Raw genomic sequence first — 23,433 nt, 5'->3', positions numbered from 1 at the left:
CATGGTCTAGTAACCACGGCGGTGTTGGATCAAGGGTTGGACTTGATGATCTCAGAGGTCCCTTCCAACCCAGCTGATTCTATGATTCTATGATAATCAAGAGAAGCAGCCTCTGCAGGCAGATTATGGGGGAGAGGGATGAAAAAAAGGTCAGGCCTGGGAGCAGTGGCACAGCCACACATATCTTACATCCTTCCCTGTGAGGGTGGTGAGGCCCAGGCCCGGGTTGCCCAGAGAAACTGTGGCTGCCCCATTCCTGGAAGTATCCAAGGCAAGGTTAGATGGGGCTTGGAGCAACTTGGTCTAGTGGAAGATGTCCCTGCCCATAGCAGGGGGTGGAACTGGATGAGCTTTAAGGTCCCTTCCAACCCAGGCCATTCTATCATTCTATGATCTGCAGGGTTCAACCTCTCTCCTTCCAACCTCAGCTTCTTTTCCAACTTGAATTACGGTTATGACAGGGATGGAAACAGGGTGAGACTCTGGTGTTTTCCCACAGCGCATGGTTAATCCAGACCCAATGTCATGTAGCTGAGGAAAAAGGTAAACATGGTGCAAAATCACCCAAGTTACGCTCTGCTGGTTCCCTGACAGCTGTGGAAACACGTGGGGAAGGGCTGGTTTGATTTCTCTTGGGAGGAGGGAAATGTAACCAATGCTTATCTATCCTTAATTTGTAAACTACAACCATCTGGACACATGCACTCAACACACCACCAGCACCCAACTCCCAGCTCCTTTGGGGGAGGTGAAAAGCTTTGAGTTGATTTCCTGGAGAAAAGGGTCAAATCTCAGGACTGCTGAGGCACAAGGGAGATGAGCTGGGGCAGAGTAGCTGTATCGAAGTGTAAACACTTCAGAACAGCAAAGGGCCCTTCACACCGTTATGCTGCCAGGCACAGGAAGATCTTGATAAAAAGATGTTATCAATGTGCTTAGTCTGAATTACATGAAGCCACCACTACACAGGGAAGAGTCACGTTTATCAGGGTGGGTTTTTTTAAAGACTGATTCAGTTATTAGGACAATTCCCCCAAAAGGCAGTGGCAGATTGGCTCTTCTGTCAGAAGAAAATGCCAGATATGTGTCCTTGTGTGAGAAGGGAGTGGGATGATTTCATTGAACTGAATCATTTTCTGACTGATTTTACTTCCACTTGTGCTGTTTCCTGTGACTTTGACAAGAGTTTGAAACCACAGTGAAGAAACTGGTTTCTTTTCTGTGCAGACAGGAGGACTGTGAGTGTCTCCTGGTTTTGGCGTAAACACCAACTTGTTTACACTGGCTCATCACATCAGCTTGAGGGTGGAGATGGGGTTGTGGGGTTTTACAGATGATCTGAGCACACCGGTAGCTCAGACCACACAGCAGACACTGGGCACCTGTGGAGATGTGGCCTTGGCACTGGGGTAAGAAAGACAACCCTGCAAAAAGACATTAACCTGTATTATTAGAGAGTGTCCAATGGGGCTGCGAGGATGGGGATGGCTCTGGAGGGGAAGCTGTTTGAGGAGCGGCTGAGGGTGCTTGGTTTGTTCAGCCTGGAGGAGACTAAGGGGAGACCTCACTGGGGTCTTCAGTATCCTCACGAGGGGTAGTGGAGGGACAAGTACTGATCTCTTCAGTCTGGTGACAGTGACAGGACCCGAGGGAACAGCTGGAGCTGTGTCAAGGGAGGGTTAGGTTGACTATTAGAGAAAGGTTCTTCCCCTGGAGGGTGGTGGGCACTGAACAGGCTCCCCAGGGCAGTGGTCACAGCACCAAGGCTGACAGAGCTCAAGAAGCATTTGGACAATGCCCTCAGGGACATGTGGTATTGTTGGGGTATCCTGTGCAGGGCCAGGAGCTGGACTGAATGATCCCTGTACCTCCTTCCAAGCCAGGATATTTAATGATTTTATGATTCTAAATCTGGGACTGTCTACGCGCTGTCAAAATATGTATCATAGAATCCCAGAATGGTGTGTATTGGGAGAAACCTTAAAGCTCATCCAGTTTCATCTCCTGCCATGGGCAGGGACACCTTCTGCTATCCCAGGTTGCTCCAAGCCCCGTCCAAGCTGGCCTTGTACACGTCCAGGGATGAGGCAGCCACAGCTTCTCTGGATGAGTGTATTGACTGCCGTGTTTTTAGATACCTCCTGTCGAACCCCCGGGTGCCGTCCCGGGCTCTGTGCTGACCCCACACACAGACCCCCTCCCACCCACACTCCCTCCCGCCGCTCCCTCAGCCGGCCCGGCCGGCCCGAGGCGCCTCCCCCGGGCGGGCCCTGCCCCGCGCATGCTCCGCGGGCGGTGCCGCCGCGCCGGGACCGCCGCCCTCCGTCCCAGCGCCTCGGGCCGCTCCCGATTCCGCTCCCGATCCCGCAGCGCGCCGAGCCCCGCGGGGCCGCGGCCGGGCCGCCCCGCCTGGACACACGGAACGGTGAGTGGGTCCGGGCAGGGGGCAGCCGGGCAGGGAGGGCGGGGCTGGCGGCGGGCGCGCTCCCCGAGGAGGCTCCGCGATGGCCGCGGGGGCGGTGCGGGGCTTTCCCGGCGGCCGCGTCCGGAGTCAGGAGGCGCTGGGTCCCCGTGGCCAGAGGGGCTGGAGTGGGGCCGGAGTCACCGGGTTCGCCTTATCGGAGAGGGGCCGGTGCGGGGCCGCTGGTTCCCCTTGGCCAGACGGTGCGGGGCCGCTGGTTCCCCTTGGCCAGACGGTGCGGGGCCGCTGGTTCCCCTTGGCCGGACGGTGCGGGGCCGCTGGTTCCCCTTGGCCGGACGGTGCGGGGCCGCTGGTTCCCCTTGGCTGGAGGGTGCGGGGCCGCTGGTTTCCCTGATCCCGGGGGGCCGATGCGGCTGCGGAGCCGCTGCTCCCCCTTGGCCGGAGGGTGCGGGGCCGTGCGGGCAGCGCCGGGCCGGGAAGGGGTGTCAGAGCCACGTTTCGCGGCCGGGCGGGGGAGGCCGGGTCGGTGACAGGAGGAACCGCAATGAAACAGCTCCGATTGTGGCCGCCGGTGCGTTGGGAGAAGTTCAGAAGTCCCCTGGTGGTCGTGGGTGAGCGCGGACCCCCGAGCTCCCTGTGCCAGGGGAGATCCCGCTGCCTCCCACTGCTGGGCAAGCTGCGGGCTTGAAATGTTGATGGTGTCCAGCTGTCGGTCTGGCAGCTGTTCCTCTGTAAGGGACGCTTCTGGGACATCTTCCACCCCCAAGGGAGGTGACAGCCACGATACAGGGCTGGATATCTGTCACCTCGAGGGACACGCAGGGATGGGGAGCAGATAACCAGCTTTACACCTTCTGCAGACACCTGAAATTCTGCTCTGTGTGTGAATGTGTGGAAACATTGCAGTGTTGGATGATGACAGGGAGTTGGATCTTTAAGGTCCCTTCGAACGCAAAACAATCTATGATTCTATAATCGCCTTGAGTTGGGATTTTTTTTTTTAAATACACGTAGAAAGGTCATGTATGAGGACAACTAGGACACAAAAGTCTGAAGCACTTCAATAACAATGGAGATTGATGGCAGAAAGACAACATGGCAGTGGCTCAGTGTGGCAGGAGGGGATGGACCCGGCTCTGTTTAAACAAACATGGAGTCTGTGCTTAGGAGGATTAAGGGGGTGGCTATTCTGATGAATTCAATGCAGAAAGAACCGTGTTTTGCAGAATATACCATCTAAGGAGTCTTTCTGCTGTGCCTTTTGCAATCGGATATGTCTGTCTCATATTGGCCTCGTAAGTCACCAACGTGCCTGTAACAAATGTTGATAGAGCCTTCCCAAATCTTCGTTCGCGAAGCCCAGCCATGAATGAATTCTGATGAATTAGGGATGGAGGGGTTATATTTTGAGGCATATCTGGAAGGAAGATAAGTGTAGTGCAAGAAAGTTTGGGGGGCTTTTTTTGTAATTCTTTTACTAGGTGGGAAATGGCAATAATTCAGAGTTGTGTCGGTTTTTAAACTTCACTCCAGTTGACCCAATTTTGCTCGTAGAAGATTCCCCGTAGTTTTATTCTTGAGCAGGATGGATGTGCTTTGGTACCCCTTTATTTGGGCTGCTGCAGCTCAGTATTAAGTTCAGTTTTGACCTTATAAGGGGACTGGGAGGCATTTCCTCCTGGCACTTGTTTTTAAAGCACACAGGAAGTTGCACCTTGATCTGGGTCTGTGTTAGGTGACACCGAGACAGGTGCTTTGAAATGCAATGCCAGCTGAGGACATGCTGCTCTTTCTGAGCCAACAACAGATCACATCAGGCTCTTGCTGTCATTTGTGATCTTAAAAGTTAGTGATCACAGGCTGATTTTACAACCGTTTTTGTCAGTACATGTTTAGTGATTCAGTTGTTAAATATCTTATTTATCAAAGTATCTGCAAGCTGTTTGCCCCAAAGCCCAATGGCACAGAGACTATAATATGCTCATACACCACTAAGCTGCAAATATTTGGCCTTTGAGAAAGGTTGGGTGAAAAGCTTGTAAAATCTAGGGCGAGGGGGTTTAAATTTGCACTAGAATATAAACACAGAACTGGAACAACTTAACTCCTGGAAGGCTCTGCACTGAGAAAATATATCAGAATTAATTGCAAAGTGGCCTTTCTGAGAGGTAAATCCTGAACTGTTTCTGTGTGCCCAAATTGTCTGCTCAATGAATTTATTTAAAAAAACAAATGGGAAGCAAGATCTGGAGAGAATATCTAGTACAAAAGCTTTGGAAAGCAAAAAGCTGAAGTGCACCTGAACAGCCACAGGCCAAACTCAGATAGTAAAATCAACGTTCTTCTTAAACTCATTTTTCCCTCTGTCAGACAGAGTCTGCAATTTTCACTTTAATTCTTTTGCCTTACCTTTTGGTGGGGCTGGGAGTAAGCCAGAGTTCTTGACTGGAAGAATAAGTGGTACTAATTCTGTTAGTTTAGACAGACATTTCTGGAGTAGTTTATTCTTGCAAATAAAGACTGAATTCAGAGAAACCAGCTTCCCTTTTTTGTGTAGAGCGGAAAAATCTTTCTGTTTTCGCAGGCGGCATCCTGACAGTGATGCCTGTGAAGAGCTTCACCTCTTTCCTACCGCTTTACTCCCAATCCTCCCTGGCTTTGGGGGTGAAACACCTTTTTCACCTGCAGGACTGCCCTCAGGTTTTGTGGTGCCTTGCTTGTGCCTGATTTGGCACGAGGAAGAGATGCTCAAAATACAGTAGGAACCCAAATGGAGAATCCTGGACTCCCGATGCTCAAAATACAGCAGGAACCCCCATGGAGAATCCTGGACTCCCTAGCTGTGTTGGGTGTGAATTGCAGCAGAAAGAGCTGCTCTGTGTTTACATAAAGAGGAAGGTGTTTGCATTGTTTGAGAGGTCAAAGCTTTCACACATAAAAGCAAACCCTAAGGACTGGTTTGTATTGAGGCGTGAAAAGGGTTGTTATGAGAATCTCTGAACCAGAAATCAGGCTGGGAAGGGAGGTTTTGGAGGGAAGACTGAGCTGGGTCTTGGTTCCTGGCTTGTCTCGTTTCCAACAGCAATTAAAAATGACAAAATGTTTTCGTCTGGATGAAAAACTGGCAATATTCATGTTGTTCTTTTGTAGCCCATCCAAGAGTTTGCAATTCCACAAAGATCGGGCATTATTCCTGTAAACACACGGGCTGCTCTCGATCTTTAAAGCACTTAAAGTGCAATTAGGTTTCAGGTGTTGGTAATGGCAAACACTTGCTGGATTGATAGAAAATGGCTTTGGCAGTTCAAGTATATAATTCATGCAGTTAATGCTCTGCAATAAAGCTTTTTCATGGGCTGATACTGCTCTGTTTTGCTCGTGGGGTGAGGCAGATATGCTTGAACTTCATCAAGAAGAGGAGTCTCAAAAAAACAGCATTTTGGGATTTTTGGCAGCTAAATTGTCACATCCACCTATTGCTGTAGTTTCAGTGCAGTACAGGAAGTGACAGATGAGGGGGATTTTTCTGTTCCCTTGTCTTTAGCAGCACTTTAGGTATCCCATCCAGGATTTGTTTTACACGGTCACCTGATCCTTTAAAAAAACTGAAACAATGCTGCAAACTCCTGGAAAAAGAGATTTCTGATGCTTTTCGTGGGCAAAATGGTTGCAATTTCTCTTGACTGAAATTGGAGAAGGGAGGAAGTACAATTTAGTGGTTTTATTGTCATGGCCTGTTGCAAACAGGTGGGTTTTTAAGGAACAGGTCCTGACAGTTTTCTTCACGCTTGTAAAACTACAAAATTTTGCTGGCTCCAGTAATTCCTGGGGTTTTCTCTTGAGCTGGTTATATAAATGTAATATAAGTTGCATAACTTACAGAAAAACTGAGCTACAGGAAACTGGAAGAGCAGCGTCAACATGGCAGATAAAGTCTGTACCAGTTACTCTGCATATCAATACCTTTTACAGGGGGTGAGATGTTTGATAACAGTGACATGAATCTTCTGTGATTAGGAATATGCTTTCAAGCTGCAGGCACATAGAATTATTCTGTTAGACTTCTTTTTCCCCCCTATGAAATGTAAAAGCTAAGATAGTGATTAGAGGAAAACAACTGAAAGTCAATGGAAAAAGCAAGGGATTTATACATCACCCTGAACGGTGGTGAAAGCCTGGGAAAAGTGAAATTGGAGTTTTTGTTTGAGGAGGAACTAACCTGCAGAGTAAGATTGTGAACTAGTGCAGTTATAGCTGCCAAAGAGTGGGAAAATTGTTTGCAATTCAATTGTTATTGATCAGATGATCTGATCATAAACAGCCTTCTGGAAATACAACATCACTGCTCTGCTGTAGCTCTGGAGCTCCCAGAGCAACACCAAGGGCTTGCTAGTAAAGAATAAACCTTTACAAGGCTTCAAGACACTCATCAGTCATAAATCCATGTGTCTGGTTGCTTTGCTTTATGACGTATTTTGGACTTGTAATCCTTTGAAGTGGGGCTGCTGCATAAAGGAGATACTGCTAATAAATGAAATAAATTCAGTATTTAATGCCAGGAGTCCAGACTTTGGTTGCCTGTGTGTGCACTGGAGAAGGGGACACAAAAGTAAGGAAGCAGTCTGCAGGGGGATAAGCACATGAAGCTGCACGAGATGGGCTCAGAAGCCTTGGAGCTGTTTAACCTCAGCTGTGTCACTGGCCAGGGCCTCACTTTGTCTACACAGCCTCTTTATTCCCTCAGCAAGTTTCTCACTCTCAGATGCTACATTCCATCCCCTGTCTCCAAAGGCTTAATTCCCTTTGAAACACAAAACCTGACAACCGATATTCCCGCTTCCAGGAGAAAACTCCTAAAGGACGATTTGCACCTTCCTCAGACTGTGGTACACAATGTCCCTTGTTTGCAAAGCGGATCTGAGAGGAGCTTTGGCTTTTGAGGCACCAGTGTATGAATATTGTTCAAAATTTTAGCAGTTCTGGAGTCCAAGTGCTGTTTAAGCTGTTCCTTCAGTGTTTCTTGTCATTTCCAGCTATTCCAGGACTGAGTGGAATCTGGTTTGCTCATCAGGAGGCTAAGTTGCAGCTTAGCAGGGTATTGAAATACTAAATACTCTTAATAATTGCCCTTCAATCTGGGGTATATTGTAGCAAAATAACTTCATTTGTCTTTCACTTCAGATCTTTAAAACTACTTCATTTTACTGGCTGGAAGATGAGATTGAGGTAATACTGACTCATGTTATTTGGAACAGGAAAAAATTGTTGTTCAAGCTACATCTGGGAAAAAACCCTTCCACCTTTCTTGTCCTGAGGAAGGACAGATCTAAGCCTTCTACTCTTTTAGATAAGAAAAATGAAGCAGATCTATGACTGGGACAGGGAAGGGAGCAGAGGGAACACTTGCAAGTGGTTTGTTTGTATATGTATGGACTCAGTTTTTCAGGAAGTGAATTTGGCAGAAGTAGCTTTTCTGTTCGTTTTGAGACACCAGCAGCACAAAGAGATATATTAAACAAAACAAACCTTAAAAACTTTGGCATTTGTGCAGTCTAAATGACTTGCTGTTGCTTGCCATCCATAAATACCTGTCTCTGCACTCCTCTGGATTTTATTAAAGTATGATAAGAAATTCAAAGCAGGAATTTTGTTTCTGTGTTTTTTTGGCTTTCTTTTTTTGTTTGGTTGGTTTTGGTGTTGGGTTTTTTTTTTGTACTGGTGTTGTTTGTTGGGTTTTTTTCTATTAATATATTATTTTTAGGGCATTAGATGTTTAAAAAAAATTAAAGGTACTGCCTAATTTAAGTGCTGCCTTAGGCTCAGGCTTTTATATTTAAATCTGCTGTTTTGCATGGGTTGGTTTTTTTTGACCCTATGGTGTCAAACTCTTACATCTTAACTCCTGTGTGGAAAAAGTGTGGCCACCCTCAGTTCTGAGGTTTTTGATCAAAACCAACTCTAAGCTGGCACTTGCAGTTTGCTTTATATAAGGTCTTGTACACTCAGTGTTTCATGTTTACTGAAGATGCACAAGAAATAACCTTTCACTTCCTGAACACTTCTGTATTTCACTTTTCCTCAAAGCATGGCAAAACAGACACTAATAATTTTGAAATTGCCAGGGCCTGTGTGTTTAGAGAGTTTAAAAGTTCAAGAGGAACCAGAATGATCAGCAAGCCTGACCTGTGTGCATCACACCTTTATGTATCAGCCTGTGTTCTCACCCTTTACAGCTCTGTCACGTGGGCTGGAACACTCTGTTCTGCAGGAATTATCCTCTCTGAAAACAAAATATTACAGTTTGTTTTTTCCTGCTATTGGTTTGTGTTGCATTTTTATTAAATTCTATTTTTTTAAATTTGGATCTTCTACCATTCTTTCTTGCTCTTAATACTTAAGCTGAAGGAAGAGAAAGGTGCATTTGAAGTACTGAAGTTATTGAAGTAACAGCTGTAATTGCCACACTCAGCACATACCACCTTCCAATTTTTCTAATGGACAAGTCTATTTGAGTTCTACAGGCTGTAATGGACACCATGTGCTTCTGATATGGTGTTATAACCTTATAACTTCTCTGTAAGAAGCCTCAGAAGTCTCCCTCCTGAAGACAGGGAATAGTCAGGATTTCATCCAGATTCTGGAAAGTACTGTCTGGTCAGAGAGAAGGAGCCTGTCCGATCCCTGGTTTTTGGTCATTGCCAAACTTGTCCTTGCGTTCTTTCTGCTGCATCATCACCCTCATGAAGGGAAAATTGAGGTTGTGTTTATTGATGATACAGGATAAACCCCTGGGGATGTTGTACCCAAATGCAATTGAACTGGCATGAGCTTTGCCAGCTGGGAATCTCCCCTGGAAACCTTTGTTTTACCACCAGCATCAAGTGGAAAAAAATCAGCTTGTGTTGTTTTATACCAGCAATTGTTTTAGTAGTAATTAATGTCCTTGAACAACTTTCATACAGTTGTGGGATTGATTAATAGGGGAGAGCCTGGGTTTGATTTCACTGTCACAGCCACATGGGGTAAAGAGAAAGGACATATGGGGATAGCTCACTTGGAGCTGCATTTTTACGAAAGAAACAGCTATCTTCTGCCAAGTTTAAAAAAAAAAAAAGTCCTGTGGGTTTTAGTCCTTTCAGCTTCCTGTCCATGTGACTTACAACCTGCCAAGTTACAGCTATATAAGCAAGATACATCAGCAAACAGACTTGGCTTAAAAAAAGGGCAGCTTCTAAATCCTGAATGCTCACCATGTGCCAGCACAGCCTTAAACAGCTAAAACCTGAGGTGCTGATCATATTAACTTGGCTGTGTAATTAACTCGACTGATTGACTCTTCACCTTTTGTTGGTATCAGCTGAATGTTTACCTTCCAATTAAAGCCTGTGGTACCTCCAGGTTTAATCACACCACGTTCTTAGAAGTTTACTGTGGAATTAAGTGAAAAATAAGCCAAAGTTTTTCTTGGCCTGTGGTGTGTGTGTAGAGGGAGGAGGCAGCAGTGTGGCCGGGGTGTCGTATCGGCGAGGCCGTGTTGTGGCACGTCACCCCTTGGGTTGAGCAACCAGCTCTGAGGGACATCTCAGCTCCTCTGAGGGACTCCCATCAGCTTCCTGCAGGGATGTGTGAACTTGGACACTGTGCTGTGAAAATCCTGTGTTAAGAAACACTAATATTCATCAAAGTGGAAGCAGCTTCACCTCATGATATCACCCAGTGTACAACACAGAACATTTCTCCTGCCTTGCACCACAGGCTGTACCCGTTGATGTGTTTTGTGCGTCATTTATCACTCAGAGAGACATTTATGTAGAACCACCCTCTCTGTGTACTTAGAGAGTTTATTTTACATGACAGGGGCAGGACCTGCCAACCTGTAAATCTGTGGCAAGACTGCCTCTGTAGGGAGAGAAACTGGATGCTGCATTACAACCCCTCTTGGGATTGTTTCATGCTTTGTTCTGATGAACAAATTTCTCAGGCCTTCTTCAATCCATTAAAAATTTCTTGCATGATAAAGTTTAACTAGCAGTTAAATTGCTGTGCTTGTTTGTGCACATATATGCTTTATCTCCAGAGTTCTGTACAAGTTCAGTTTTGCACAGACAAATTGGTACCTATCAGTGACATTGAGTAATTACATAAAGAACTGAATTTGTCCAAGCTTTCTGGTGAGTTCAGCCTTGGAAGTACAGCTGAGATGCAAACCACTCTTCCTGATAATTTTGCTGAAAGTCAAAGGTTTTCTATCAGAACTGCAACTTTTGCCAGGCAGAACCATGCAAAATAAGACTTAACACATGTTTTAGCTCACATTTTGGAAGCAATTTAATCTGAACTAGTTCTGCATTTAGGGCCAAGACAGCTGGCAGATATGCACATGACCACTTGAGATGTTCCATTTGGGTGGTATTTGCACTCTCCCCACAACCAAACCATGTGTGCTTCCTTTTTTTCCCGGTAAAGACTGATGACCACCAGTAAAACAGTACCATCTTCACCAGGCTCTGCTGTACAAAGCATGTGCATCTGCTCGCAGCCAGAGTCACTTGAGAAATGTTTTAGGGTCTCTCCTAATGACTGAGTTATGCTTTAAGGGAAAATCCTCTCTCTTCAGTATGGTTTAGAAGAACTGGCCTTTCCCACACCATTTCAGGGTGTTTGCTGTTGTTGCTCGGTTTTAAGAGACAGGGAAAGCTGAGAGTAGTTAATTAGCAGGCAAAACTGCTACAATGATCCATATCTTTTAAACAAATGCACGCTTATGGTCCTATAAAGCTGTTCTACATGGTGTGTACAAGCACTAAGGTATAATTGGCTGATCCCCAACCAAAGGCTTAAGAAACAACTTAGTATCTCTGTTACATCTCTATGTTAACAGCGCTTAAATTTTTAGGGCTTAATTTAGAATGAAACCCTTAAGGGTAGGTGATAGGGCACTCTGCTCCCATTCTAAAATGTGCTAAAATGAGGTAATTCCCTTTCCCCCCTCTGTCTCAGTTTCATCCATAATTAGGAATAAGGTAGAAAATGTCTTTTAAAGGTTTGGGAGGAGAATGTACCTTGTGAGAAGTCAGTGAGCCCAGTGTGGTGGATGTTCTCCAGGTGTCAGAGCTCTGCAATGAACTGGTGACTCAAAGCTGTTGTAGACTTGCCTCTGCTTGGAATTTGCATACTGAGCCTCACAGAATTTTCTTAGTTTACAGCTGGGCTTTGTCTCCTGCTTTAATTTGCATTTGATCCTGATAATTTCCAGAAGTTAAAAAAAATTAACTGGTGTATTTTTTTCATGAGTGATGGAGGGGCTCAGACCAATTAATTTTGCAATAATTCTGTGTTCTGTGTTCTTTCTTCTTTCATTTTGTGGCTGTGTCTTGTTTTAAGTCATAGGCACTGGCTTGAGGAAAAGAAAAGTGGTAATTTGATCTCAGTGTGGTTTTTATAAGTCAAAAGGTCATCTTATGCTTAAGAAAACAAATAATTTGTACGCCAAACAGTTCTTTCATGATTCAGAGGCTTGAGTATTTTTGATGCAATGCTTTAGTAATAAATAAATTTTAATAAAATTAGCACCTTTTAACTTGTATCTATAGTTGGATTTATTGCCAGATTGAATTCAGTCCTGTTGATAATAACTAGAAAGGAATGGCTGGAATATCTGGAATTCTTACTCTGTTTCTCTTGCCACATCTGTTTGCTCTCATATTACAGTAAACAGAAAAGAATCTCCAAGATTTAAAAATTGTGAGCTTGTCTTCTATAATTCTTAATTAAGCTTTCATCATTCCCAGCTAAAATGACAGGGTGGCTCTCTCAGAGTTTTTGTCACAGGCATTTTTCATTTGTGGAAGATGTTCCTGCCCACGGCAGGGGGTTGGAATGAGATGAACTTTAAGGTCCGTTCCAACCCAAACCACTCTGGGATTGTATAATTCAGGATTTTAGTTTAAGCATGTGATGAGAACTAGCAGAAAACAAAGTTTAAAGCAGCCTAAATGAAGTCCTTTGCTCTGGTTTCAGTGACTTCTGGTCACAATCCATTAGCTCAGAGCTTCTTGGGACAAAAATAAAAAGCAGTGCGGTATTTCTGGTGTGTTTAACACTTAACAAATCAGATCTTTTAGTATCATCAAAGGAAAAAAATTCAGAGCAATTTTTCTGAATCTCTCTTGAATATCTAAGGGTACTTAGATATTGGAAATAGTGGAAATAGTGCCACACAGATTTCCCTCTCTTTGCAGGTCTTAGGAATTGAATTCTACTCATGGTGATTTTGTGGAAAAGCTTTGTGGCCTTTTTGCTCAAATTCAGATGAATTTGCTCATGAGAATGTTTTTTGCATGTCTTGTTCCACTAGAATTTCAGATTTTCTAGAGATGAATTGTACAGTGAACACTGAAGGGGGTATAAAAATAGACAATAGACCAACAGCACGCTATATTTTTAAAATTTATTTCCCCTTAAGAATGAGGGAAATTATTTTCCTTCTCTTTACACGTGTCTGGGATGGTATGGAGAGATGCAGAAGATGGTTTTTAACTGCAAACAACCTCGTATATAAAAATAATCCCTGCATACGCACAGAAATCACATACATAAAAATAAGTGTTGGCTTTCTAATTTCTGGTTAAGTACAACTGAGGTGGATTGAGCCGTTTGAGAGAATGAACCAATCTTACCTTGGGACAGAAATATCAAGACAAAAATGCAGTTTGGTTGCAGCCAGATTTCCAAGTTGTAAGACACAGAAATATTTTGATTACTAGTTTGAAAAACAGGTAGTTCATGTGGTAATTCCCAGATTGCTTCAGAAAAGTGCTGGGGGGTTGATATGTCCAAGTTACCATAGGAATTACAGATAATTTTTTCTCAAAAAGAAAAAAAAAAACAACTAGTAGAGATGACTTGTAACTAATTTTTGTGAGTCCTGTCCGAAGATAACTTTTCAATACAGATCTGCTTTGTAAAACTAATATTTATTTCATATTAACTAAAAGTCTTTCAATGTGTGAGGTTAAAAAACAAGGTTTTTTGACTGGTCTTTAAATTCTGAAACTATTCAAGTACTGTTTTTTTTTTTTAATATACTGATGCATTTTGAGTTGGTTTTTCATGGGAAAACAACGTTCTGGCAATTACAGTGACAGGGCAGTGGGTTTTAGCCTCCCTAAAATCCAGAGGCTTCTGTAAATGAGGAATTCCTGATGTGGGATTGCTGGTTATTGTAAGGGCTGAACAGTTGAAGACTGGGGATAAACCAACAACATGGTGAAATTGGAAAGAGCTTTTGTTCTTAAGATTCCTGCATGTTAACTCAGAAATTTAATTGCTTTTAAGGGCAGAAAAAAGGAAGTGCTTTATGGAGAAGAGAATTTAGAGTTAAGAGCCGTTTTGGACAGCTGGGCTGTGGTGTCCTCAGCATTAAGTGTATGCACCGTGCACCTTCTGCTTTTATTTCTCATTATTTTCTCCTGAATTGCATGTGCTTTAACAGCCAGATTTGCTCCCCAAAGCTTTTTTCCCCGAGTAGAATTTGTATGGAGTGTTCCCTACTGCAGTTAAATATTTATTGTCCAGAATAGCTGCACTGTGGTATTTGCAAATTGGCTGCAGACTTGGAGCAAATCGGGAAATGTCCAGATGCTTTATAAAAGTTCCTTTTCTCCATAGTTCTTGCTTTGGAAATTCAAGGCTTTGGAATTGTAATTGTAAAACAGCCAATTTCATCACAGTGTATAAAAAAGGGGGAGAGGTGTGATTTGAAGTGCCTCAGACTTGACTCTCTCCTTCTCTTTTTCTTCCCCACTCTGTCTTTCCAAATTTCTCAACTGTGGGGTTTACTGGAGGACCTCCCTCACAGCCCTTCTTTTCCAGCTGTTTTCACTCCTCTGCATTTTCTCATTTGTAGAAATACAAAAAAAATTAAATTAGAACCAAGTCTCTGCAGCACATATCGGATTCTAAGTTTGCCTCCCTCCCCCCCACCAGAAAAAAAAATTTAGAAAATTTTGTGTCTCATGGTCTCTTAGACACAAAATGTCTTTGTTAGTTCTGGTATCAAGTTCGAAAGGGGAAATACGAAACCCCAATTTTAGAGCACAGTTCCTGTTTTTCTGACTTGACAGTTTGAGCTCAGACTTTATTGCTGCTGGTTTTTGTTAGTTTTGGAAGCAGGCAAATACTGTTTGATAGTTTAGCAAATGGGTTAGACTGGGCATAACATTTCTCTGTCCTCTCTTTCTTCTGAGTTACGGTGAAAACTTCACCCAAACTGGTCATGTTATGCTTTTTCTGGCAAAGGAGAGCAGAGAGGAGTATTTTTTAAAGGCTAACCCAGTATGACAGAGAAAAAATTATTATAATTCATGCATGAGGTACCTAATAGAGTAGTTCAAGTATAAGACTCAACAACCTGTGACTTCCATAAAATATGAAGTATTTTTCTTAAAGGTTTCAGGAGAGTGATTCTCCTCCTGTGTTTTCTTTTCCCTTGATGTCCAAAAAAGCCACTCAACCCCCAAAAAACATACTGTTGGTATTTTGTCAGTGAGAAGGGAAGATGTAATAAAAACCTGACATAACTTCTGAAGGATATAAGTGATGATAAGGTTATAACATTAACTGTATGATTTGTTACCACTGGCCTCTCTTCTTCCCTTTGTCATTTCCTTAAGATCTCTTTTAAGGCATAAGCATCAAAATTAAGTTATTTGGGTTAGGGGATATTGCTGCAAATCTGGCAAAGACTTTGGTTTATATGATTTTTGAGCATATAAATAGTTATGGAGGTCTGCTTATATATATAAAATATACAGGATCACATATTACCACCTATAGTGTCTATACATGTTATATTAAACAGATTATAATTGCTATCTGATTAGCTTGATTAGTCTTGATTAAATTGTACATCTGTTCTGAAGGTTTTGTAATGGTTTTTCTGTTCTTCTCTGTTGTGACTGTAAATGTACAGTCAAAGTATAAAAGTTACTAACTTAACTATGTGGAAATTCCCTATATGTGACCACTAGTTCCTGTAAATCCTGTAAATAAGATGAAGACTTGCTTTAGGAGGGTTTTTCTCTGTTTTTTTGGGGGGTTGAACGAAGAATGACAGAGATACTGCATTCAGAGAGACTGTCTGCACAACTTTTGGGTTTCCAAGGAGAACGGGCAACTCAGCAACTCCGTGTCTTAGGGGGCAACTCAGCAACTCGATGTTTTAGGGGCAACTCAGTAACTCAGTGTGGCCACGGCTGAGAGGGAGAGAGGGTAAGTGTTTCTGAAGTGAGATGCTTGGTAATGGCCAGTGGAACTTTCAGAGAGTGATAAATCCTTAATTTTTAGCCCTTTTTAATATTGGCTTTCGATCCTTTTGTAGCATAGTCTTATGACTCATTTTCTTAAAAATGATCACTGAGGTTTGAAAGGACGTGTAGAGAATTGTGATGACCCAGAGGTCTCGAGACTGGCAGTGGTGTCCAGTGTGTAAAGCTGGAGCTGTCACAGCCACACTGGGAAAGTAAAGCCAGGAGGGCTTTGGGGTGAGTCAGACACGTCTGAGTCAGTGCTAAAAGCCATTGAACAAGACTGTCCCAGCTTAGCTATTTTTAATATTCGCTTACTCACATTTACTGTACTAAGCTCTTTACAGGAAAGGTAGTTAAAAGCTGTAGTAAGCTCTTAAAGCCACTTTTTGTGGCAGGAGCTTATTCAATTGATTTGGAGTGATGTCTTCAGCCCTGGTTTTTCTGAGCTTTTAAGGTCTTAGCATAATTCTTGGTGTGCTTGATGCTCCCAGAAGTGCTGCAGTCCAATATTCACATCATTGCCTCTGGACCTACAGGGATAAATTGGCATCAGGGCCAGACCTTACAACCAGATCTGAAGTGGTGAGGAGCAGCTTGGTAGTACCTAAATGTGCTTTTCTACCTCACCAGGAAGTCTGTTTCATAGGCAATAAATATTTTGGAGATATGCAGTAATTAATGTCCACGCTCTGGTTCTCTTTTCAGATTATTAACACAAATTCTTACAGACTCTTCAAGAAATGCTCCGAAGTTCAGGTCCAATATAATATAGGTAGATTTTATTTGTTCCTGTAGGAAGTGAATAATTTAAATATATATTAAAGGGTTTGTTCCTTGTCAGCCAAAATGCTCATTCATTATTCACCCCTCAATTGTCTCTTTTGCCTGAGAAGTGGCATCTTTATTCATCATCTTAATGAAGGAGTTCACAATAATTTCATTAGGGCTGTGATTTAATATATGAATAAAATATTCTAGAGGTTTAGCCACAAGGGAATATCCAAGTCCCAGCTTTTGTGTTGTAAACCCCTGTTTTCAAATGCACATATATTGTTTATATTATGTATGACAGTATATACTATATTATAATATATAATTATGTAATGATATTTAATATGTTATAATATATAATATATTATTTACATAGTCCTTAGGGTGCTGCCCTTCCCAGAACAGCACGTGGAGCTCTGATGGCCAGTGAGGTACAGCCCTGTCTCCTTTCTTTACGTTTCTTTATATTGCCTTCTTTACAGGTATTCTTTACTTATTTACAGACGTTTCCAGCTGTGTTTGAAGGAGAAGGAAGTTTAGCAGGTTGCTTGGGGTGTGTGTGTGATGGAGTTCAGTGGTGGCTTCCTGTTTACTGCTGCTGAGTCGAGGAGCAGGAGAAGATGCAAGAGTGGCTTGTGGATTCACTGCAGCCGTGGGTTGGGATGTTTGCAGTGGAATCCATTTGCTGGCTGGAAGTCACTTTTCCTGCTGCTGAAAAATTTCCTGCTCACAGCCAAGTTCCTTGAGCTTCTTGTTGGCACCTGAGCTGGGAAGGGTGGTTTGGGGTCCTGGTTCTTCAGCCCAGAGGTTGTTTGGCTGAGTGTGGATAAACTGGGCCTGCTGGAGCTGTGGAAGCTGAGAGGAGTTGTGTTATCAGCCTTGTGGGAAGAAAGGCTGAGCTGTGGCACGTGCAGCTGGTATCCTGGGACTCCTCAGAGCAGGAGAGGCCCAAAGATCTGTTGGCGTTGAGTCACAGCAGCAGTTTAATGGTCCTGCATCCAAAGCTGCTCTTGGGAGAGAGGGAGGGAGAGCTGCAGCTGAGCAATATGCTCTGAGCTTCTAGGGAGCTGAAATCAAATTATAACTGGACTGAGAAGTGGAATGGCCCCAAACATTTATGAAACTGCTCTTGCCCAAAGCTGGAAATTGAGAAACAGTGAACTCCTGTCAATTTTCATAATATAAAGACAGTTCTGGGAATGGAGGTAGACACCTGGAAAGGTATTCCTCTCATAATTTTTTACTTTGGCCAGACCTTATTCTGAAATATAGAGTATATGTTGGAAATTGGGGTATTTTGCAGCTTCCATGCATTGTATAAGACTCACAGGAGGATGATTCTGGTGTTAAAGACCACGAAGTTACCAGGCAGCAACTGCAGAAATGGCACTGGCAAATGTTTTCTAAAAAGAGAGAAATCAGTGAATTGTAAATAAACATGGGATGATTCAGCCCTGCCAGAATTTTGTAGAAGAGATAAGTTGGATTGTTAAACTGGAAGAGGGTAAGACTTTCTAGAGCAGGAAAGTCCTTTGAGTGCCAGGTTGGAGTTGTTCAGGGTGAGATCCCGTGGTTACCACACCTCTGTGCCAGATGGGAAGTGTAGTAGGGTCTGTCTGGGTATGGGACCAAACCATCAGCAACAGGATATTTGTGCAATCTGCAGTACAAACTCTCAAATCCATAACCCTGCAGGACTCCCCAGGGAAATGAAAGCAAAGTCCCACTGCTCACCATTGTACTCTGAAGTCACTGACGTGTCTCAGCACCTTTGAACCACTGTTGACACAATTCTCTGAGGCAAATATGTAAAATTTACTCTTATTTAGCCTAGTTAAAAATAGCATACGTATTTGTCCAAGAGATTGAATGAATTGAGTGTAAATATTTGGTTTGCTTGACAGGGCAATACTGGGATACAGCTCATAGTTGACAGAAGACTCACATCAGCAATCCTCTTAATTGTAGCAACCACACCACTCCAAGCCAGAGCATCCACAGCTAAACTGACCAGTGAAAATTTACTGGCTGGAAATAGTTGTTAGAGCTTTGGGTGGTTGAAAAAAATCCATAATTGTGTATATGGTGTCTTGAAGCACCGTGTGCTGGGCTCAGATCATCAGCTCAAGTATGTGCAGGCTGGGGAAATACTGTTTCTAGGTGGTAGTGGAGGACAGGACTGGATTTTCAGGTTCCTTCCTGCAGAACAAGCTGCTTGTGGCAGAGTCTGCTGTGCTTAAATACTAAATTGTCGGTTGCTTTGGTTGTCTCAGGAGATAAAACTGCTACCAGAACAACAACAGGGTGTTCCTCTGTTTCAAGCAGAAAACAAGTCTTATCTAAGACTTCAACTGCAGCAGTTGGCAGCTGGGCCTCCAGAACATCAGGCTGTTCCGTGTTCTGAAGGAGAATCCATGTGAAACCATGGAGGATGTGGGCTCTCTTAGTGTCCAAAGGAGCTGGTTCAGGCTCTGCTTTTCAGTCACTGAAGGATCCTGGTTATTTGGCAGAGCTCAAGCTGTTGACTGGGACTACTTTCTAAATAGCTTTATTTGGCTTTCATCAACTGCCTTCCTTTGTTTCAAGTGGCTTCTGCCTGAATATCAAATACTTGTATTTGATTTTTGGGAAGAAAAGAGCCTGCAGCTGTAAGAAATTGTGATTTATTTTTTTTTCCCAATTTTTGTTGCAGTTAGGATTAGAGAAAAAGAATCTGTACCATGTCATTTCTTTATCATGTTTAAAGATGATATTTAGAGCTTAGCTCCTGTTTTTAAAGTAAGATAGACAATATGAGGATTCAGAGTAGGCAAAATAAGGATTCATTAAAGCCTGAAAATATAAAAGTAGTTGCAAGCAAACCAAAGTATATCCTGGAGGAGAGTTCACTTCTCCAGATTTGAATCTGCAGTTTAAAGAGACAAGTTTAGATGCAGATGTGAGATCCCTGCTCAGGCAGAGAACAGACTTGGAAACCTCATCTGCCCTACTTCAGGCTTCTGTTTCAGGATAAGATAAAATGCATTCTTGGAGTTAATTGTCTGGATTGGCAGTGAGAGGAGGACACAGTCTCTTGCTCAAAGGCAAACATCTGCATTTAGCCAGATGTGTGGGAACATGGCAACGTGCAGGGACTGCCAGGGTCCTCTCTCAACTCTGGCTGGAAAACCTGTTTTGAACACCACTTCTTTTTGAACAACCCTTTTACCTGAGGCCAAGGTGAGCCCAGGGCAGTGCAAGCTCCTAATGCAGGTGTTCCCATACTGCTTATTCCTGAGAGAAAAGGTGCTTTGCTCTTTGAAAAGATCAGTGTGTGCCTCATTGCTTTTCAGAGACTAAAAAAAGACTGATTTCAAGTTTTATCACTGTGATCCTTTTTCTCTAAATGTCCATTTAAACACCATTCTCCATATTATTCTCTCTTCCACACACTTGCAGCCACCTCAAACCTTTGGGTTTGAAGCACATGAAGTCCTTAGGGATGAGGCTCCAGCAAGGCACAGCAGTCCTTGCAGGGACCCCGTGGATGAGCTGACCCTCTGCCTGCCCCAGGAAGCTCCAACCTTAGGGACATGGTGAGCAGAGCAGATAATAAGCCCAAAAAATCCATAAAATGGACTTCAAAGAGGGACTTGAGTGTTGCTCTCATTTTGCTTCAAACAAGTCAATTAAGTAGTCCCAGTTCCTTCCTCTGGCTAATAGGGATAAATGTCTTTACAGCTACCCATGAATACAGGGGTTCTCTGGTGATCAGTCAATAACAAAAGGTAATTGCTGGGCGTGTTTATCCCAACAGACAGACAATAAAGAACTGCATTTCCCACTTGTATTAAAAATTATGTCTCACTGGCAGCAAATATTTCTCATCTCCAGTCACACACATTCTCTGTAAAATGCACAGACGTACGAACATGCCAGTGGATACTGTGCTGTTGAGAAGTAGCTGCTTAAATTAAAAGCTTGAAAATACAATTAGCTTCAAATAGCAATGTCACAATTTGACTTTGGGTTTCCTTTCTGGGGGCTGATCTGCTTCTGGTCTCCATAATGGTGGCGAGGGCCAATAGGAGATGAACTTTAAATGCATTTAATTTATTTAATGGATTTAATTGGGTGGTGAAATGTGAGAAAGCAGCTGTCAGGCTGCTGGTGCAGCACAGTGGGGAACAGGTCCACTGTGAGTGTGCAGCTCTCGTGTCCCAGTGTAGCGATCTTGTCCCCAGGTGTCACACGTGGAGGCAGAGGTGGAACTGTCAGGGGCCTCTTGGGGGGCTGGAGTGAGTCCAGAGAAGGTTACGGAGCTGGGGAAGGGTCTGGAGCACCAGGAGCGGGTGAGGGAGCTGGGGGGGCTCAGCCTGGAGAAAAGGAAGATCAGGAAGGACCTTCTTGGTCTCTGCAACTCCCTGACAGAAGGGTGGAGCCAGATGGGGGTTGGGCTCTGCTTCCAGGGAACAAGGGACAGGACAAGAAGAAACGCCCTCAAGTTTGTGTCAAAGGAAGCTTAGAATGAATTCTAGGAAAATTTTCTTCCTGGAAAGGGCTGTCCAGCCCTGGCACAGCTGCCCAGGGCAGTGTTGGAGTGCCCATCCCTGGAGGGATTTAAAAGCCGTGTGAATGTGACTCTTGGGTACATGGATCAGTGGTGACCTTGGCAGTGCTCGAAGATTTGGACTCGATGACCTTAAAGGTCTTTTCCATCTAAATGATTCCATGGATTCTATAATTCTTCCTTGGGATGTCCATTTTTTGCCATGAAGTGCTGAGCTGCTTCCTCTGTTCCCACTTTTCTAAACTTAAAACATTTTTTCTTTACACACTGAGCCAGTGTAGGCCAATAACTCTCCCTGGGAACTTTCTGGGTTGGAAAACTCCATATTGTTCCCTTTCCACTGAGTATGTCTCTTGTGCACTTATGTGGCTAAATATAAATTTATTTATTTTTTGCTTTACTGTTTATTAGAGTGTTAATTAATCTGAATGCTTCCAGTTTTTCAATAATAGTACCTCCTTGCTACATCCACCGTTGTTAGAACATTTACATGCAATTTATCACTTGCTTCAGCATTGGAGAACAGTGGTGCAACTTTTATTTATTTCCAAACATACTTCCATTTGCTATAGTGAGAAGAATGAAGCCAAGTATCTAAGAAAGCAAAACCTTCTTCTAAATACAGTAGTTAACAGGTTTAGTACTAACCCTCCTTCATTAGTTTTCCAACAAACAGGTTTTAGTTGGAAGTCAGTGTGTGTGATTTCCAAAGCTCTGGGTGGCATTGGTGTCGCTGCTGTGGAGCTCATTTCGTCCTGTAAATTGGTCTCAGATGTTGTGGCTTTCCGTGGCAGCTCTTTTGCAAGAGAATGTTTGTGTATAAATGATCTCCTGAGCAACAAAAAATGATCCATCCATAGGAAGGAGCAGTTTTCCCACAATCACAGGTATCAGTAGCTCCCTGTCCAGGATGCTGCGGTGGCCTGCACGGTGTGGGCAGTGGGATGGGCAGGGAAAGCTGGAGTCACTCCTGCAGTCGTGGAAAGGAGAGCTACAGTCTGTTATCACGTGTAGGTGGTGGTTTGCACAGTGCAGCAGAAATCATAATGCAGCTGCAGAGGAAGAGTTAAAGCTGCTCTTTGGACCAGCACTTCTAGTTTTCTAGACCTGGAAGCACAGCCAGTTGAGTGGGTGTTTTTTTGACTATGGTAGGGCTTCACACTGTGCAGAGAGACCAGCTGGAGTCTCCTTGATTCCTCCTTAGTCAAGGAACACTGAGTGCAGATAGTTGGTATTGCCATATCTTCTCCCTGGGAGAAAGGAAGGAGAGAGAAAAACTAAATGTAAACCCTGTTTCTTCCTTTTACTAAGTTTCACTGAGCCAGGTGGCAGGTTTTCCAGGAATTAGGTTGTGCCTGGAGGACAGAGGTGCCACACGGAAGTCATTCATTGTTAGGATGGATGTTTTTGTTTCTTGGTTTCAGCAGTTGTGTTGGCAGCAGCACAGCCACCCAACAGCAGAGACCTGGGATGAGCTGACTGAAGGAAAGGTGCTTCTTCTGCAGGGGCCTGGAGAGGTCAGGTGAGGACAGGAGGAGGTTGGTCCCTTTTGTTTGGTAGCTGTAAAACTTGTAAGACAAGTCTTTTGCTGAACCGAATGAACCTGAACCCTGAGGGGAAGACCAGAGATGATCTGAGCTTGGGTGTGAAGTTCCATGGAAATCTTTCTTGTAGCACCATTCCTGTTCTGTTTTACCTCCTGTGATGGCCTTTAGAGATGTGTGATGATCTTTAAAGATGAGTGATGGCCTTCAGAGATGTTTTAGCATGGTGACTTATGGGACCACATGGCTACAATCAGCACCTCCTTCCCTACCAGAGCACCTGCTACTTTACAGAGATTTCTGCAGTTCAAATCTCAGCTTTTTACTGTGTTGCATCCAAAAAAAAAAAAATATATATATTTTTAGTCAAGTCACTATCATTAACCTTGTAGCAGGATGATTTTAATAAAAGAGGAGCAGAGAGCACAGAGAGGGTAAGAGACTCTGAAGATCAAATTTCTCTTGCTGTCCAAAGCCCATGAATTTCTTATGGAATTGTGTGGTTTTCAACTATGTTATAAAAGGAATGTTTAGGTAGGGGATATCTTTGTTGGTGGTTTGCTCTGAGCAGGACAAAGATACCTGATGAAGTTTTTTTTACTTTTATTTGGGACTTGTTTTAAATGGCAAGCCCTTAAGAGTGAACTTTAACAATATCTTCTCACCACATTAAAAAAAGAAAAAGAAAAAGGCAAACCATCAAAAAACACTTACCAAAGTGCAAAGCCACCACAGGAAGCACAAGACTACCAGAAGCCATCTGGGGGATTCAAGACCCGTGCCATGTGCACAGTAGATGTTGACCACATAGCTCGAACCTCCTTAAGACCTTTTGAA

The 23,433-nt window shown here is 43.5% G+C and overlaps 1 protein-coding gene across 1 annotated transcript in view; it reads left to right on the top strand.

Moving 5' to 3' along the window:
• The first annotated feature begins 2,406 nt into the window (after positions 1-2,406).
• The window catches only part of JAK1 (Janus kinase 1), a 50,663-nt gene continuing 29,636 nt past the window's right edge, over positions 2,407-23,433 (top strand). Inside the window, exon 1 of the mRNA XM_017805469.1 lies at positions 2,407-2,425. The gene's annotated coding sequence lies outside the window, so the exon portion shown is untranslated. The remainder of the gene's footprint in view (positions 2,426-23,433) is intronic.

The sequence above is a fragment of the Lepidothrix coronata genome, unplaced genomic scaffold (genome assembly GCF_001604755.1).
Source record: "Lepidothrix coronata isolate B3197 unplaced genomic scaffold, Lepidothrix_coronata-1.0 Scaffold12, whole genome shotgun sequence".
Taxonomy (NCBI): domain Eukaryota; kingdom Metazoa; phylum Chordata; class Aves; order Passeriformes; family Pipridae; genus Lepidothrix; species Lepidothrix coronata.
Note: the sequence above shows the minus strand (reverse complement) of the source record. Positions and strands in the feature narration are given on the sequence as shown.